This window comes from Lonchura striata, chromosome 1 (assembly GCF_050655825.1).
Source record: "Lonchura striata isolate lonStrDom1 chromosome 1, ASM5065582v1, whole genome shotgun sequence".
In the NCBI taxonomy this organism is placed as follows: Eukaryota; Metazoa; Chordata; class Aves; order Passeriformes; family Estrildidae; genus Lonchura; species Lonchura striata.
The window spans coordinates 32,089,211-32,109,222 of NC_140703.1; the positions used below are offsets into that span (position 1 = coordinate 32,089,211).

At 44.5% G+C, this 20,012-nt stretch overlaps 1 protein-coding gene across 4 annotated transcripts in view; it reads right to left on the bottom strand.

The window, feature by feature from the left end:
- Nucleotides 1-6,885, bottom strand: part of EPHB6 (EPH receptor B6) — an 89,628-nt gene extending 82,743 nt beyond the window's left edge. For 3 of the 4 annotated variants that reach the window (XM_085592146.1, XM_085592156.1, XM_085592163.1), the window contains exon 1: nt 6,727-6,885. The gene's annotated coding sequence lies outside the window, so the exon portion shown is untranslated. Of the gene's footprint in view, nt 1-6,259; nt 6,662-6,726 lie in introns of those variants that run through there. The other variant, XM_021548905.4, reaches the window with a different exon arrangement.
- Nucleotides 6,886-20,012: the final 13,127 nt, after the last annotated feature.

Consider the following 20,012-nt stretch of genomic DNA (forward strand, 5'->3'; position numbering starts at 1 on the left):
TACAAATGGTCTCTGTGCATTTGCATTAGTGCCATAAAGTCAGGGACTGTCCAATTTCAACACCACAGGTTCAGAGGCACCAAAGAAAAAAAGTAGAAAATGCCAGGCTGATACACTATGATCTGAGTGGAAGAGGGGAAGGCCAAGCCTTTAAAAAAAAAAATCTGAAAACTAATTTTAAAAGATTTTTCCAAGGATTTAGGGCAAGTTTCTCATTCCCACTCTGATTTCCATATACACAACTCTTTTCAACACTGGCATGGTACAGACTATCAGCCAAAAGAAGCAGGAAATGTACAATTCAACAGACTCTACTCTGATCCTTTCAATTAGGACTGTCCAGTAGGTGTTAATTTATCAAACAGAATAAGATCTGTTTTAGCTTAATTCTTTTAAAGAATTTAACATTTTTGTTTTTACTCTGTTTCCAGAGACTGATTTACTTTCTTCACACTCTGTCATCATGCACATTTTTTGGAGGGTAACGCATTAGACATAATCAAAAGAACCTATTTAAGAGAAAATTTTTAAGCGATTCTTCTCAGGTAACAGGGATCTAGTCACTAATTTGATTTCACAGAATCACAGAATGGTTTGGGTCAGAGGGGACCTTAAAGACCATTCAATTCTGACCCCCTGCCATGGGCAAGGACACCTTCCACTAGACCAGGTTCCTCCAAGCCCCATCCAGACTGGACTTGAACACTTCCAGGGAAGGGACATCCACAACTTTGCCAGGCAACCTGTTCCGGTGCCTCACCACTCTGAGTAATGAATTTCTTCCTCTACACTAACCCTTCAATTCTGATGTCTTTCCCAGACATTGTATTGCTTACAGGTCCTTGCCTAAAGTCCCTCTCCAGCTCTCTTATATCCCCTTTAGGAACTGGAAGGCCACAAGAATGTCACCCCAGAGTCTTTCCCAGTCTGAACAATCCCAGGTCTTTCAGCTTGTGTTCAGGAGAGGTGCTTCACCTCCCTTCCTGGCCTTTTCTGGCCCTACCTTCATGGCCCTCCATCTTCTGCCCAAAGATGTCCTTAGTTCTTCCAAGAACCTGCAGCTCTCTGAGACCATCCAGAGCCTCTTCTAATTCAAGACTGGTAAAATTATCCATGAGAAACACACAACCGTCAACACCATTCCTGCAGTCTGACTTAAGAGGACTTCTGACTGAAACAAGGAGCACAAGTCATGCATCATTCCCATTACGTTATTGCACCAAATGTCTTTCTGGTGCTCAGCCTGGGGCCCCAAGCAAAAAGGTAGCTACAGTGAGGCTCAAAATGAAGACTAATTACTCTTCAGCATCTGACTCCACATACATGTCCCAGCAGAACAAGGCACGTGCAAACTAAGAAAATTCCCTCTGTCAAAGCTTCTACCTATCCCCTAGATTTTAACACTGCTGATTTACACTCAGGTCACCAGGATTTGTTCTCACATCACATTAGAACATCTTTATGTACTTCTAACATGGTGAGATACTGGAAGAGGAGAAGACCACTATATACTCTCTGTAGTAGCAATGAAACAAACATTCCTCAACAGAACTATTCCATTCCTGATACCACAGTGATGCCAGTGGTAACTGCTGATATGTTAGCCCCTTTATGGACAACACATGCACCAAAAGGGATTAGCAAACTCACTGAAAAGTGAAAATGTCAGTATGTATTTGCATCCCCATTGCTGCTGGCACCAGCTGAAAGCCTACTGACATTAGAAAGGGAAGGGACCATCTGGGAGACAACTGCAGGCATGCATCCCAATCCAGCTGTGCTTCCAGCAGCTTCTTCCTGGCTCAAACCCAAGAAGGAGTAATTTCAAACATCTTCCTGGTGCAGAAAGCATTCCAGATTCTGTGTACTGGAATGAAATTGATCCTAGCTGTGAGCTAAACCTAACATTTGGAAATTCAAACAGTCTTATCAACAGTCCAGTTTGAATTTCCAAATTGAAATTATTCAAAACCTGCCCGGAAGGATCTGTAATACTGCGACATCTGTGATCTTGTGACATCACACTCTCTTTTTAGAGAATAGTTAGGAAGATAAGAGAGTTCTGCCAAGGAACCATGCTTGCATTTGCAGACATCCCCAGGATCTGAGAGAACCTGTGGTAAGCCTGATGCTAAAGGCTTCCACACAGGCGTCTGTATCCTACACACTGCCTCTGAAGTGGTCAGCTGGGCCAAACAGATTCATATCATGTGAGTGTTTTGCTGTAAGTGGGAGAGAGATCAGGTCATTTAGGGAGATTTGAAAGCTTTACAGTAACTTGGAGAAACATCAGTATGCTAAAACAGAAATATCTTACAAAGAGTCAGTAGTTCTCAGTCTTTAGCTTCTAGGGTTTAATTACATGATTTAGACACGTTGGATATTTTCCAGAGACATGGCACAGAGCAAAAAACCGTACTTGGAAACTGCAGAATCAGCAGAGGAATCATTTACTTGGCAAGCTTAAGGAGCCTGGAAAAAAAAAAGTCTGTCTGAAAATGAAGTCATGTATGTTTCAATGTGCAGGTCTGGGCTGGCGAGAATTTCCATCCTAAGGTGAATCAAGAGCCTAAGGATTCAGCTTTCGTATGTAAGACTGTAGTTTTCAGACTGGAGAAGCTCTGTTCTTACGGTACCCAGCATCTTCCCTGCTGCCAGGACAGTCAACCCTTTTTTCTGCCCTTTGCCCATAGCTATGTGCACCCACGAGCATGCGCCCGTGCATATGGGTGTGGGGGTGTGCATATGAAACGTTTGAACAAAAATCTTCTTGACAAGCAGGCCTGTCTAGCAGAATGCACACGGGCCTCTGGAGGCATGGAAAAATGAAACCAGCGACTAGAAGAGCTTTTGTTAGAAGTGGTCTCAAGAACAATCTTCAAGTAGGACCTCTGTGACAGAAGTATCAGATTGCTCCGTGGTGACTTTTTAAGAGGCAAGACAGCGCTTTCAGTATAAAATAAGGTGCCAGGATCTCCAAAAGGTACATACATTTTAATTGCATTTTTTAAAACACAACACATATTAACAGTACACTTCCGATAAAATTCTCTTTCTGGTGGCAGAGGAGTATTTCTTGAAAGCGCAACAGAGTGCCTCTGAGAAGGAAGTACTAGTGTAGTTCTTTGTTAATTTTAAAACTCCTTGTATAAATCAAGTGTGAGAAGAGTGACAACATGAAATGGCTTTTTCTTACTCAGACTTGCTGCTCACATGTTTGACTGCTATGGCTGACATGTGCAATTAAGGAGCTTTTATCCTTTTGGGTGTCTGTTTATGTAGCAGCACTGGAGAAAAAGTGCTAGTTTGCTGTTGTACAACATCTACAGAATTATTTACAGAATACACCTGTGATACACTTGTGTATGCCCCTGAAGCCCATGACACTTCACGGTTGCCAAAGAGCAAACATGGAGAGAAGAGTGATATCCAGCCCAAGATTTATCAGGTAGAAGCGAAAGTATAAGGTCATAATAAGTTGGAAAACTGCTGAATGCATGCAGTCAGCAGCTGGAAGAAATACCTTACCTGTATTTCTGTAAGATGATACAAAACTTTCTAACCAAATCAAACAGCAAGATATAACTGTAATATAATGCTAAATCACATTTAAGGAAAAAAACAACAGCAAACAAGGCTAAATAATGACAGTATGTTGGGGCTCGTCAGTTTTCCTCTAAACCTTTAATCAGCTTTTCACAGAAATAAGTCATTGAGATTTTTGAAAAAAATCATCACATGTTTATGACCAAAATGAGACAATCTGAATATTCTTAATAAATACTTTTTAATGAACAGCACCCTTTTTAGAAGATACTGCCCTCTTGTTTGGTGACTAAATGACATTATAAAGCTCTAGCTTGACCACACACACCAATTTGTACTTCTTCCACCTTGTTGTTTATGTGAGCAGTAAATATATGTGATATGGCCACAGAAATGAAAAATAAAAATATATTGTGCAACCTTAGGTGTGCTTCAAAAACACTCTGCACTAATCTGTAGGGACTTCAGGTTAACCCTCTGCACAGGGACTGCTGATGGATAATGAAATACAAGGAAATGAAGGTTTTAGGGAGCACAGATCTGGAGACAGGAGCATTCCTGAACCAGAGGAAAAGCATAAATCTTCTGACAATCCAGGGAAGGAAAGTTGGCCGAAAATCAAAACTGTCTTAATTGGAGGCACACGAGATAAGGCGGGCAGGGGGGGAAATGTACTCATCTCTTACATGATTCTCTGCATATGGCACATGCAATATCAGACGGGAGAAGGGGAAGCCATCTGCACCTGGGCACAAAGAGGGACCCACAGAGTGAATCCATACAGGCATAAAGAAGACAATTCTCAATGGGCTAAGGATCAGCTCCCTTGTCAGACACATCTGCTGGCAGCCTATGGGAGCATGCTGGAGAACAAGCAGCTGCCTCCCTGGAGCCACCAGCTGCCTTCCCCCCAAAAATGATTCACACTGTGCCATTGGTCAGCCTCCAAGGAAAATACAGGAGGTAAAGACAGTAGCAGCCTTGGGCAAAAGAAAAGACAACAGACATCTCCTCCCCAACCCCCTCCAAAAAGTCTCCACAACCTAAGCTGTTCTTGTCACAGATAACAGATAGGAAGAGCTGACAACTTCAGAACAGTAAAAGACAACATGGCTTTCTGTGAGGTTTCAGTGATTAAATTACAAAGATATACAATAATCCTATTTCATACAATATCCAGTGTCCCAGAGTGATGTATTTTCCAAGTATCAAAAACATGGCTATGCAAACAATTCTGAGCAGCTCAGTGCAAGTGCAAGAATATCAAATAGGTGAGAGCTCAGAAGACAAGAAAAAATGTTTAGTGGCTAGGAGGGCACACAAGTCAAGGAATTAAAAACTGCACATATGTAACTTGGCTAAGAGAGCATACATGCAAAAGGCAGTAAAGGAAAAGATGCAATTATGTGCAGTTATCTGCAGCTTGCCAATACATGGGCAAAGTAAACTGAAGTAGTGCAATGTATTGAATTTAGGGAATGAACTTCAAGAGAAAACCAGTATTTTTTTCTGCAGTGAGATGGGGTGAGAAGGATTACTAGATTGTGGATGATCTTTTCATTTCCTTCTCCCAAAAGAACATCAGCATTGGAATTATTTCAAACTGGGGATGAAGAAATACTTAAAATTAGCCAATAAATCTTGTGTTAATGGCTTAGGGCAAGTGGATTAGCTGTGACTAAACATGAGGTGCTCCCACATCCAGTTCTATGTTTCAGATTAGAACCTATATAACAATGAAAAAGGAAGCCTGCTCCTTCATTGCAGCTGAGGCTACAGATTTGTCTCTGTAACGGATGTGTCTGGGGGGCAGCTAACTCTCCTTGACTTTGTTGACTCCATTTGCCCCCTCACTCTACTTCATCATGAATCTTCATTACTTGGTATCACTGCTAGTGAAGGATGCCCTTTGGGAGATTTGCTTCCCCATCTTTACTCTCCGATTTCTGGAACCTGTAGTAAAGGCAGGTGATACTCTCCCTCCCGACTAAATGAGTGTGGTAATAGCAAGAGAAACTTCAGAGTAAGTGAAATAATCTCAGTGGAACCCACAAAAGGCAAAATTAAAATTACCCATCACAACAGCCCCTCCCACATTCACAGATTTATTTAGCCTGAGTAGTAGTAACTTGCATCATCTCCTTGAAAAATAGCCTAACATGGCTTTTCTCTGCCACAAGCACTCATACAGCCATCTGTCCCCCACAAGAGCGCTGAGCAACCCTACCCACAGAGAAGGCCACACAGCCTCCCTTGTGCCGTTCCACGAGGCTCGGGAACCCACACCAGCATCCATCAATCCCTGCTTCACAGACTTCCAAGGCAGCATTTCCCTGTGGCTCTCCAGGGGGGTAGAGAGAGGGGAAACACCGCTGGTGGGAGCAGACCAAACGCTCCACAAGGGCTCCGGGGGCGATGGCATCTTCGTGAGCGGATTCCCACACCTGTCCTCCCCGTGCCCACGGCCGGCACCTGACAGCAGCGGTGCGCTCGGCGAAGGGTCCCGGTAACACCGCCTTGAACAGCACACACCGGGAAAGGAGGAAAAAGAGCATCACCCGAGGAGCTTTAACCCCTCTCCAAGTGTCCTCGTTTGTTCTGTGCCCCCTCCCCACGCTGGCAGAGACCCGCGGGTACCCGCGACCACGTCCCGCTGGCTCCGGGCGCTCCGGCCGGACTCACAATGCCCGCCCGCGCCCGCCCGCCACGGTACCTTGTGCAGGACTCCAGCAACACCCCCTCCACTTCCCAGCATTACTCGAGCAGTGTTCGCAGCAGCCCTTCCCGCTAGAGCCGTGCCGCCCGGCCTCAGAAAAGTTGGACAAAGACCATTTTCACCGCGCGAGCTGCACCATCCCGGCGGGCCAGCGCCGGCTCCTGCTCGCTCCGCGCCCAGCGCCGCTTTGTCCCCCGGCCCCCTCAGCCTCTGGCCTCGCTCGACGTCTTTCAACAAGTAGGATGCTTGTGAGCAGTCCCGATCCTTGCGCTCCCCTGCAGGCCCTTCACTGGGAATGTCCTCTCCCCGCCCAGGTTCCCCCTCCTGCAGGAGTCTCTGTTCCTCTGCCTTCCCAGGATCTGCTTCGTCCCTTTCTCCGGGCTCCTCTCTCTCGCTTTCTCTCCCCCCTCCCTCCCTCCCTTCCTCGCCGTGCCCCTCCTCCATTCTCTCTCCGCCCCCCCGACCTGCTTTCCTTCGCAGAAGCCCAGCGACGGCAAATGGGGGCGGGGGCGCTGCTTGATCCCGCACTCCGAGGCGGCTGCCGCCCCTCCTGTCGCTACCGCGGCCATGGCCGCGCTCCGTGCCGCACGCCCCGCCGCTGCCCGCCCGCCAGCCGCCCCCCGGAGCCGCTCCTCTGGGCGGGTCGCTGGGCGGCACCGGCTTCCCTCCGCGATCCCGGGCTGCGCCGCCGAACCCCTCCCGCTTCCCACAGCCAGCCTCTTCCAGAGGGGGGTTTTCCAAAAGGGGCTTCCCTCGCCGCTTGCTCTCCGGGGATCCCGAGCGTGGCCGCGGCTGTGCCTGCCCCTGCCCCAGCCCCTACCCCTGCCAGGCTCAGGTCAGGAAGGACAGTGGCTGCTGCACAAGACTGATCCTTGGTCAGTCTCTCTTGACGTTGTTGAAATCCGTGTTACTGTGTGCCATCTCCCGTTGGTCTGTACAACCCAGCCTCATGTTCGTGCATTTGTGCTTACTTTTACTCCACCTCCAGTAGTTCCTCTCTGCTCAGCTCTGGAGAGGCTCCTCCGGAGTGGTGTGTCCAGTTTAGGCTCCTTAGTCTAAGAGAGACATGGAGTTCCAGAAGCAGGTCCAATGGGGGGCTACAAAGATTATTAACAGACTGGAGCATCTTTCTTATGAGGAAAGGCTGAGAGAGTTGAGCCTGTTCAGCCTTTAGAAGAGATGTCTGAGAGGGGGCTCACCAGTGCCACAAGCTATCTGCAGGGAGGGTGCTGAGGGTGGATCCAGGCTCTTCTCCGTGGTGCCAAGCACTAGGGCACGGGGCAATGGGCAGAAACTGATGAACAGGAAGCTCCACCTGAGTATGAGGAAGAACTTCTTCATTGTGCAGGTGACTGAGCACTGGGATGGATTTCCCAGAGATGTGGAGTTTCCCTCACTGGAGATATTCCAGAGTCATCTGGATGCAATCCTGTGCCGTGTGCTCTGGGATGATCCTGTTTGAACAGGGAGACTGGAGCAGATGATCCCTCCCGTGATCCCTTCCAACCTGACCCATGCTGTGATTCCGTGAAATGTCACAGAGGCGAGGCGCTTCCTTGATTCTAGGCACTGAAAAACCTCAGTCATGTGGGTGAATCAAACAGGGTTTCTCAGTTCTTCCAAAAGAGAACCTCACCTTCCAATGTGGAAACAAAGGAATGAAAGCATCTTTCTTGAAAAATCTTTCTGGGTATCTCCTGTTTCCTGCCAGTGCAAGAAGAAGAGTGTACCTACTCATTCTGCAAATGCCACTGGGCTGCATACAGAGAAATGCTAGCGGATGAGGCGCACAGCATTACCCTCTGCTCGTCCCTACCATTCAGTGAGCTACACAGCTGAGCAGCAGAAAATGAGGGATGGGGCAGTGAGGTAAACACAGCGTGCATTAGGACTGGATGGAAAAGATATCAAAACTCAGTGCCTGACAATTCATAAATGCTTCTGTGATAACACAGAGCAGAATTGTGGGCTTCTGTTCCTGTAGTAACTCCCTTTGGTTTAAAGTATGAGCTTCACAATATACACACTAGAAAGTGACCACGATTCCCTTCCACATAAGACACTGGAACACATACAAAAGGAAAGCACATTAAATAAAGTTCTGCTTAAAAGAAGTACTATCAGCAGACAGTGACACATCTCAGTGCTCAAAAATATAGGGCTGGTTTCCACAGAGCACAGCCTTTTCTAGCAGTTCTGTATATATGCAGAGTAACACAAATACCTACTTCTTCCCAGACAGCATAGTTTCTTTCTTAATCCTCTCTGTGGGGGTTTCTAGACACGAATTACAACAGACCTCTTTCCTTCCAACTTCCCTCCCTCTCCCTCTCCCCATCTGATTCTAAAAGAAATTTACTTTAGGAGAAATTGCAGGTATTCAGCTCCTCCTGGAATCTGGTCCTTACTAGCTGGGTAGTAAATTTTTGCACATATGTTTTCCTTTCTTCCTTGTTTTACTACTATGAGGAGCATCTGGCCCCTAGAAAGGAGCAGTGGGACTGTACCATTGCACCGGGGTCGAGAAAGAGGTTAACTAGCTGCTTTGTTCAATAGCTGCAGAAACACTTCCTCCCCTTTATGGTAACGGAATATTCCCCCCAAAACCTCCTCCTCCTCCTTCTTGTGGAATGAAAGCCAAGCATGAGCGAACTGCTACACTGAATGGGGAAGTCTGAGAAAAGTTCCTGTGCACACGCGTGCACATGCAACATCCAAATCCTCTTTAAAACTTCACCTGGTAAAAGGATAGCTGACAGTCAATCTTCTACGAGGGATTAATTTTTACCTCAGCCTTTAAATGCTTTTATCCAGTGTTGCAGCATTTTGCAATGCTGCAGAATTTGTATGTTTAAAAAAAATTCCAGTTTCTGAAATCTTCCCTCTGCTAGGCAAATTAATGCACCCTACCAGGAAACTTCAGCCCTCTCAATATATAAACAACCACAGCCGACGTGACAGAAACAGAGAAGAAAAAGCTCTTAATCCTGAACTACCACACATGGAGCAGATTCTCAGGAGAATCTTAAATGTGACAAAACCAGCATATCTCATGCAACAGTGTGGCTTGCATGATATAGAGCTGTGATCTCCAAAGAGGGCTGCATGAACACCAAAGGGGTATGCAAGGCAACCCATTGCTGTGCAGGAGGAAAGTAATAGAATTTCAGTAGAACATAATTGATAAATAAGTAAATATATGTATAATGGGGGTGTATGCTAAAGCCTTTTACCAAGAGGGATATGTGGTCAAGAAAGTTTGGAGACTCTGATAAAGGCAATAATGTACTCGAAATTACACAGACAGACATTCATTTTATAGGGATGATTCCACACAATGGTGAGTTTCAAATGTCCAGACACACAAACAGATCTCATAATATTTAAAGTTGAAGTTATTCAAACAATGGTCAGAGCAGCAAAGCATAATTCATTTATCAAATATTCTCCTCACTGTGTGAAACCTGTTAGGTCTTGAAGAGAAAAGAATTGGAATGTGCAGGGCAGACCACACAAACCAAAGAGAAGAAAACCACCCATGAGAGAATAGCTGAGGAGGATAAAAGGGAGGGGTGAGGCTAAGACAAGGGGAATAGAGTTTCAAAGAAAAAGGAGAGAAGGAGGGTAAGAGTAAGAGAGGTGGGAGACAGAGGTAGAGAAAGCAAGATACACACAGAGTAACTATAAAAGACAGAGAAGGAAAGAAAAGGATTTGAAGAAGAATGGGAGGAGCTGGGAACAGCAAATAGAATAGCAGGCAAAGCAAAGAATAAGAAGGGTACTATTTATACATGAGAGGACATGTTTGACAAGCAGTTTTGAAGCAGAACTATTTAGTGGATAAAATCTTCAAGAAGATTTTTTCAAGGCCAGATTTATCACTGCAACTGTCTGAAATAGCACATTTTCCTTCACACATTTCTGGAAAATAATCATACAGATCAGTAAACTAAAACCTTGTAATATCCTTCTGGATATCCTATATCCAAAGCCTTGTTGTTTTGTTTGTTGCTGTGTTTGGTGAAGTACAAATGTATTTTCTCCCTAAGAAAACTTGGCACAGAAAGAGGAGAAGCTTACAGAAAATTCATAAGAGATAACTGAAGATAATTTGGGGAAGCACAGAAGTGCAAAGGATTGAGGGGCAGCTCAAGATGGAATGTGAAAAAACAGACCCTGCACCTTTACAGTCTCCACACTGGTTCTTGGCAACCACCAGTATACAGTTATGCTTTTAATTATATTTTTTAAATATTTATCACAAACAATGATTTTTATTTTTTTACCAGCAAGAAGGCTTCTAAGTCTCAGCTCTCCCCTGAAACAAGCAGTGTTCTTCTGCTTACAGACCAGGCTTATTCTCTGCTCTGTTCCTTCTTTGCCATCATTCATTTCTGCTTAGGGCTTTGCTTATGAGCTTTAATGGAAATAAATGCCAGAGAGAAGAAAAACCACAATCTACATTAGCTGACTATTCAACCACCTATATTTTTAATTATTATTTTCATTATGTATGTGAAACTTATTTTCCTTTACTATTATATCAACAAATCTTTATAATGTAACAGTGTATTAACTTTGTTAACGTGTATTATTTCACATTGTACACTGTATTGTCACAAAGTTGTGAAATTTTACTGAAGTTAATATTGCTCCTGCTCAAGTAAAAGAAACTAAAGGGTAACCTAGTCCTGGAAATATGGACTTTGACAATCAAGATAACCTAGACCACATCTTCCCAGCATCTTCTGGCAGCAGAGCAAGTAATTATAGCAAGACTGAATCCAGGAATGTCTGGATCAACAGATAAGCAGTAAGAATTCTGCAAAAATGCAGGTGCTTTGCAGAGATTTACTGTTATTAATAATCAGTAGTGTGGGTGTAAGTTATTAGTCAAATCATGTATTACCTGAATGTTTGAAGGATATAAGAATTGTGTGTAAAACCACATTCAGGTTGCCCCAATTTGGCTGGGACACCTCATGCACGTGAATTAACATTTGCCCATTGTAATTCTATGCTTTGCATCCTACCTCTCTCCTCAGTTGGCATGGGCCAGTTGCAGATTTTCAGTCTCAAAGGGGAAGAAACAGCTAAACTTGTGCCAGTTCACCAGAGCTACAGTCTAAATATCTGTTTATCTATCCATTTTCCAGCATCCTACTTATGCAACCTGAGCGTTCTAACACACTCATCACACAGACTGAGTGCCAGTGCTCATCATGCTGACAGCCAGAGTGAAAAACAGTCATTTGTGCTTTGGACCAGGGTTTGGGTAACTTTAAAAAGAGAAGTGGCTGACTGGGAATCCATGACTGGTTTTACACTAAGCCTTGTTCCTTGCTGGGACTGGACACTATTTAGTCAATTCTGTGCAGACCCGCAATCCAGCTGTGTAAGTTCAATACTGCTACTAGGTTTTACCTGAGTGCCCAGACCTTGTAAATTAATTTTTTGCTTACTGGAACATGAGACACTACAGGGTTTCTGAAGCTGCCAAAGGGAGAAAAAGTAAAATTCATGAGCTCTGCAGCCATGGCTCAGAAGCAGAAATGTGCACTTAGAGAGATGTATATTTATTTTGTATAATTGTTATCAAAGTCCTATGAACTCCCTAGAAATTATGATTGTATAGGTGAACTTATTGTGAACTTGTATGTTTTACAAGTTCTCCTCTATATTCTGTAAAGCACCTGAGATTAGCCGTGTGTATCTGCTGATCCGTGTTGATCCAAGCTTCACTCACTCCCTTTCTAATTTCTACTTGTGAAAACCAGAAACTACAAACTCCTTTTGGAATAGCACAGACAAAGTATCACTGTACTTTTTCCAGTATTGTCTGTTTGACTTGGAAGGAAGAGGGGCTCAAGTAAGCTGTAATTATCCTACTGTTCTGTTGCTTCCTTAAGAGTGTCTGGAAATATTCCATGCTTTAAGGAGACCTGTGCTAGATTTGGGTGGCTGTTGCTCATCTGAAGAATGACTCTAGAAAGCTGCAGAAGATTGCAAAAAGCTCTGTTTTCAGTTTCATGCTTTATGCTCTAGTGGAAAAAATGGATCAACGGTTACGTCGATGGAAAGGGAAGTTGCACTTCCTAAGTGCCCTGGGATTTAAGCAAAATTGCCCAGCTAAAAAGATCACATAACATACAACTTATTCTTGGAAGCCCTGTAGAAAAATAAGGACATTAAGTTACTGGTATTGAAAGGCAGAGAGGTGAAGGCACACCCTCAGGAAGCTGAAAGGAATGGAGCTGAGCTTCTGTGAGACAACATAAGGTACCCAGAGGAGTTTTCTTTTTGACTGCCAAAGAGGGTGACTGGTGCCACCCTATGTCCAGACCCATCAGTAAAGGTCTGTGAGCCTGCTCAAACTTGCAGCAAGGGGTTACATAAATGACTGCCTTTCTCATTTAGCTCTTGGCTGAAAAATGAGTAGGAAAGGACAACTACAAATTTAGTTGGGAATAAAATTATTTATTTTCTTTCAGAGAGAAAAAGAACGTGGGAAGTGTTAAAACAATTTTGTTTAGCATGAAGCTCCACTTAATATAATTATTCCAGGAATTTTTCAGAGAAGGGAAAGAATGGCTGGATACATCTCCTGGCAGAAAAAGTGTTTCATGAGCAGAACCAGTCTGTATCATGACAGGTCCTGTGTCTCAGACTGAGCCAGCTTCTTCCCAAGCAATGCTTAATTACTTGTAAGATGTGGAAACATCTCAACAGAAAAATTAATTTCTCATTCAATCTCTCATGCACAGACTGGCATATTCAGGAACACAGAGGTGGCAACATATTTCTAGAAAACATTTTAAAAGCACTGTAGTGCAAAATGGGATTTTACTTCTAAGGCTGTAGTCCCACAGATATTTCAAACCCACAAGAATATGAATCTCTACAGAGACAGATGACATTACACTCTTTTTTTTCTCTGCCCTTTCCTCATCACCTTCCCTGTGCTATCAGCAAAGATTTGTGCAGTGATCTGGATGAAGGACCTTACCTGTCTGAAAACTAATTCATCAAAAATTAAATGCACAATTTTGGTGTACATGTAGGAGACTTTATGGAATTGAATGAAATGCTACAGCTAGAAGATGGATGGGAAGGCAAAGGGTGGGCAGGTTGGGGAGGGACAGTCAAGAGGGTTGATGTTTGTTTTAAGTGGCCATATGCCAGTCCCCAGAGTATGAGGCCTTTGAAAGTGAGTATCCCATAACAGGGATGTGTTTTCAGTACCCCTTGCTGTTGTGGTCTGTGTATGAAACTGTTCTCTTCCCACCAAAAATAAAGCTGCAGAAAGAAAGAAAGAAAATTGCTAAGAAACTATGCAAGAAAATAAAGCTAAACTTGAAAATGCCTCCAGAAATTGTTGAAATGCCCTTGTTGCGCAAATCTGGAAAACACTGAGGGAGTGCAGGTGTGAAGTCACACAGGTTTCGCCACAGGGTAACATGCAAAGTGTAATCCCCCTATGCATTTGGCAGCACGGCTGCAGAAGGTGAGCAAGCACCTTGAAGGTAACAAAAGCAATGAACAACTGCTCATCTTCATCATGTTGGGAGTAATTTATTACAATCACATCAGCTCTCCTGCCTATCACCCCGAATCACAGAATTGTAGAATCACATGATATCCTGAGTTGGAAGGGACCCATAAGGATCATTGTGTCCAATCCCCTGCTCCTCACAGGACTGCCTAAATCTAAACCATATGACTTAAGTGCTCCTTGAACTCCAGCAAGCTTGGGGCTGAGACAGCTTCCCTGGGGAGCATGTTCCAGTGACCAACAGTGCTCTCAGTGAAGGAATTCTTCCTAATGTCCAATGTAAACTTCCTCTAACACAGCTTCATATAATTTCAGTGGAATGAAAGGACAATCAAAATGTTTTTATAAATACATCAGCAACAAATGGAGGGCTAAGGAGACTCTCCATCCTTTACTGGATGCTGCAGGGGCAAATGTTGTGACAAAGGATGAGGAAAAGGTACATAATAGACCTTCCTTGCCTCAGTCCTTATTAGCAAGACCAGTTGTTCTTCAGGTACGCAGCGATCTGAGATGGAAGGCAGGGACAGGGACCAGAATGCACTCCCCCATAATCCAATGGAAATGGTCAGAGACCTGCTGCAGATACACACAGGGCTTTGGATCCAGATGGGATCCACCTAAGGGACCTGGATTACCAGGGAGGGCCCAGGTGACTGCATATTGACAAATGTGATGCCCATCCAAAAGAAGGGCCAGAAGAAAGATCCAGGGAACTACAGACCTGTCAGGCTGAGCTCAGTGCCAGAGAAGGTCAAGGAACAGCTCATCCTGAGTGCCATCACACAGCGTGTGCAGCAACCAGGGATTCAAGCCCAGCCAGGATGGATTTAGGAAAGGCAGGTCCTGCTTGACCAACCTGACCTCCTTCCATGACAGGGTGCTTAGTGGATGAGGGAAAGGCAGTGGATGTTTTCTTCTACCTGAACTTAAATAAAGCCTTTGACACCATTTCCACAACATCTTTTTGGGAAAAACTGGCTGCTTATCACTTAGACAAGCATACTTTTCACTGGGTTGAAAACTGGCTGTGTGGCTGGGCCCAGGAAGTGGTGGTGAAAGGAGCTGTGTCCAATGGGCAGCTGGTCACCAGTGGGGCTCCCCAGAGCTCAGTACCGGGGCCAGTGCTGTTGTATATCTTTACTGATGATCTGGGCAAAGGGTTCAAAGGAATCCTCAGTCAGTTTGCAGGACATACAGGCAGGGTGGGAGTGTTGACCTGCAGGAGGGCAGGAGAGCTCTGCAGAGGGATCTGGACAGGCTGGATCTGTGGGCTGAGGCCAAATGTGTGAGGTTCAATACGCCTGAGTGTGGAGTCCTGCACTTGGGTCGAAACATGCAGAGTTTGGAACAGAGTGAAAGGAATGTGACCCAGCATAAAAGGGCCTGGGGGTGTGGCTGAACAGGAGCTGGGAGTGTGCCCAGGTGGCCAAGAAACCAGTGGTACCTGGCCTGTATGATCAATACCTTGGCCAGCAGATCCAGGGCAGTGATCATTCCCTATCTCCTTGGCACTGGTGAGGCCACACCTCAAATCCTGTCTTCAGTGCTGGGCCCCTCAAGACAAGAGAGAGGTGCTGGAGCAAGTCCAGAGAAGGGCAACAGAGCTGGTGAAGGGTCTGCAGCACAAGTCCTGTGAGGAGTTGCTGAGGCATCTGGGGTTGTTTGGCCTGGAGAAAAGGGGGCTCAGGGGGACCTTAGCACACCACATCTATCTGAAAGGAGGGTGTAGCCAGGTGGGGGTGAGTATTTTTCCACGTAACAAGCAACAGGACAAGAGGAAACAATCTCGAGTTGTGCCAGGGCAGGTTTAGATTGGAAATTAAGGAAGATTTGTTCACCAAAAGGTTTATCAAATACTGGAACAGGCTGTCCAGGAAAGTGGATGAGTCACCATCCCTGGAGTCATTTAAAAGACGTGCAAATGTGGCAATTAGGGACATGTCTTAGACACAAACTTGGCAGCATTTGGTTTAAGGTTGGATTTGATGATCTTAAAGGTCTTTTTCAACCTTAATGGTTCTAGATTTCTTTGTGTTCAATCTTTGGTTACCAAAGACAGAAGATCAGCACCTCCCACTCTATTTACCCCATGAGGAAGCTGTAGGTCACTCCTAACCCTCTTTAGGCTGAACAAACCAAGTGACCTCTGTCTCTGGAGACCTTTCATCATCTTGGTTGCCTTTCTCTGGACACACTGTAATAATCTGATGTTCCTTTTACGTTGTGGTGCCCAAAACTGCACACAGAACTTGAGGTGAGGTCACATCAATGCAGAGCAGAGCAGGACAATCCCCTCTCTTGCTGGGCTGGTGATGCTGTGCCTGATGCACCCCTGGACCCAGTTAGCCCTTTTGGCTGCCGGGACACTGCTGACTCATGTTCCACTTGCCATCAACCCAAACCCACATATCCTTTTCTATAGGGCTCTCCAGCCTCTCATCCCTCAGTTTGCACCTATTAGAGTCCAGGCTGTGAACACAGAGGACTAAGACTTGTGAAAAGGTATGAAAGGATAAAAACGTGGCATAGGGAGTGTAATTTTGAACTAGAGCTCAGGAGAATAGAGAGCCGGCGAACGCGTTTGAGAGCAAGTAATACATTTTTCCTCGGGCTGAAGATGCGGTGTCCGGGTGTAGCATTTCTCGGGGGGCTCCGGCCGTGGCCGTGGCCGTGCGGTCCCCGGGCGGTTCCGCGCCTCAGCAGTGCCGCCCGGCGGCCGCAGCCGGCACTGCACCCAGCGCACAGCCTCGGCCCTCGCGCTTAGCGGAGCCGGGCGTATAAAAGCATCGGTGGGCAGATGTTAGAAATCCCGTGATATAAAAAAAAACTAAAAACAAACAAACAAACAAACAAACAAACAAACAAACAAACCCCCAAAAAAACCCACCCCCCCCCCAAAAAAAAACCCAACAAAAATAAAACCCCAACCAAAAATCATGAAAACTTGAGATAGTACTAGCTGTTATAAACGAAAATTTGTCCAGCCAAATTAAAATGCAAAAGTAAAATATTTATTTTGCAGTCAAATTCGATCTAGCCAGCCACAAGGAAAGTACAGTGCCGAGCCCGGGGTCGGCGCTGGGTGTGCAACAAGAAGTCAGCCTCAGCAGAGGTTTTCCTCTAAGCCCACACACCTCCATCCTGGCACACGCGGTTTTTATAGGGAAAATTCCGCCTGAGGCCAAGATTTCGGCAGTCAGTCTTTTCTTCTATTCAGAGTCCATGGGTTAATAAGATTTTCTTTTTCGGTGATGAAGAAGAACAATTCAGTGTCAGGAGTTGGTGAATCCCTTGCTGAAGTTTACGAGAACGCTGCATTCACATGGATCTGCCCGAGGATTTCCATGATATCCATCTCGGGTCGTTCACACAATGATCAGCGCCTGGGGTCCCCCAGTATCTCTCCAGACATGGCCCATCCCCACCTCCCGGCCGAGCCACATCCTTTTACGTGTAAATCGGGTTCTAATATACACCAGGTCTCGCCTGCGAGGGTGGGGAGGGAATCCCAATACAAAGGCGTATAATCCAACAAATATTCAATATCACATGTATCATACTAGAAATGTCGTGAATTATTTATACTACACATAACACAGCCCTCTCCTTTTTTGGGTCTTCACTAGCACTGCACAGTTCAAGGTACTGAACTCAGTAGGGAAAGTAATTTGAAACCACCTACCTAATCTCTAGCATTTCAGGGATACTCATGAATTCTAAGTGACTGTGACTGATCACTAATCATTAACTACTACCCTGATGGGCTTTTCTCTGCTGCAGAAAGTATTTTGAAGCAGTAGGTCCTCGCTGTTTAAAGTCATCATTATCCTACTGACACTGTGTCATGCTACATGTGGTTGAAGTAAGTATTTTTTTTCCAAGTCTATGATTTCCTCGGTAAAGCATGTTGAAGCTGTACTGCTTCAGCCAAGACAGTCAGATTCCCGAGAGCATCAGTAAGCTTCAATTGTTCTAGACAAGCTCACCTGCACTCTTCAAGAATGCAGTTTCTGCCCCTTGCCCCAAAAGCTGTATTTAAACTCAAATATCAGCACACATCACTTGTCTAAGCTATGTCGTGAGCAGGTCTTCACCTGTGTTGTTGGTAAGATGGGTGAGATGCACCATTGCCCTGCAGATTCTGCCTTGCATTTGCTGTTAGAAAAAAGCCCCAGAGATCTTTTAGGGACCATATTTACAAATCAGTTGTTCTCATGTTGGCAGTCTTCTGCTGGCTCTCTAAAGGCTTTCTCTCCTTCTTAGTGACCACTGGATTGATGCATAAATGCTTGAGAGCATTTTAAAGGCAGAGTGTCATTCAGGAAAGGCCAGCTTAAGATTTCTGTCACTGACACAAGTGGCTATGTTACATTGCCAAAATACAGACATTTTTCTCAGATCCCATTAGCATTACTGAGACAATAAATCAGTCCTCGTACAGGCAAGAGCAGGGAAATGTCATCTTAAAAAGAAACAAACTGTAAGTTTTATGGAAAGTGTCATGGCACTACTTCTGCAAGGTCTATCAATTAGAGCCAGGCTTGTAAGGACTGACCCATATATGGTGGGATCTCACCTGTACTGCAGTTTACTTGCTGCATTAAAAAAGATGAACAGTTTTGATGAAGTATAATCAAGTGAATAATAAAGAGTTGCGGGGGGGGGGGGGGGAAAGAAAAAAACTAGGAACTTGCTGCTGTGCTTTGCAGCAAGGTTGGACAGGTCATCCAAACAAACAAATAAATAAATAAATAGTGTACATTCAAAATGTGTGGTACAGTTGTTGTTTCATTACAGCTGATTATGTGTCTGCTCAGAGAGGACATAGCAAATAGCTTTCCTGGGCACAAAATGCAGGTGAGGAAGAGGAAAGAGGACACTTCTCCTAAAGCAGATAATGAAGGCTGCTTGCAGTGAGGTGCTTTCTGGTTTCACATTCAACAAGATGAACAAGGATGTGGCTGAATGATTTCTGTCTGTAACTGCAAGTCTGCATCTTTGACTAAGATTTCTCTAGCTCAAGAAAATGCTGTGACTTCAGATAAATGCAAGACTGTATTTGAGGGTCAGTTATTAAACTGTGGCCTGTAAAGAAAGTAAAGCTGTTTGGCTCACAGTAAGGTGGGTTTGCTTTTTTCTCCATAAACAAACTAGCCTAATGCCTTGCTTCTACCTCAGTGTCCTAGGGACAGACTTAATCCCAAATTACCTGTCTTTTGCTTTCTACAAGTCCATTTTTCTTTTTCATTCACATTTATCCTAAAACACAGCCTGTGTCAATCTGCCTCACAATGAGTCTGTGCTGGTCTAATCAGGCAGTCTGCTATTTCTACCTACTGACTTTCTGTCATTCCCTTCATATGAAGTGCTTTTTAATGAACTGCTGAAATTCTTCATTTTCCTGGACTGAGCTACTGCCTGAGCAAGACTAAATCAATAAATGTTTTGAGCCAATCATTTAAAAGGAGAGGAAGCTGCCACATGCAAAGAGGTTCATGCAGTTGGTTCAGGGTTCAGCATCCTATACTCAAAGAAAATAAATTAATGTGAAAAATTGTAAAGAACAGAAATTAATGTGAAAAAAATGTAAAGAACATAAATTCATGTTTAAGGTGCATTTATCTCTTCTTTCAAAGATGGAACATAACTCATAAAAGGAATACTCAAGGAAAATAGGACCAATTTCATAACCAGTTTGTCAGTAATTCTCTTATAAAATTATTCAGTGGAAGTGGAATGTTGAATAAATCACCATAGGTAAAGTATTAACTTCAGATTTTTCAGGAAATTGAAAAAAATAATTTAAAAGGGGGGAACTGGGAATAAAGGGAGAGTCCACAGCATAACCAAATAACAAATCCAGACAACTTAATTAATGGAGACTGGAAAAAGGGAGGTTTTGTAGGGAAAAATAGAATCCAGGCAACAGATAGAGCATCTGGCTTCCAAGTGCCTGATATCTCTTGCTGACATCAGTGCAGTTGCAGGACAGGAAAATGCTGATGTGGTTGCTGTTGTTTCTCTTTACAGCTGCCGAATGCAAGAACACACTGGAGCTGTCAGGACCAAGAGGTGTGTCTGTTAAAAACGGGACCACACTCCCAGTACTAAAAGTGATTTCAGCATTTATTGTAAAAAAAAAAGGGGGCTGAGCAGGAGCATTCCCATCGAGGATGCTGCAGCGCCAGCGCTGGG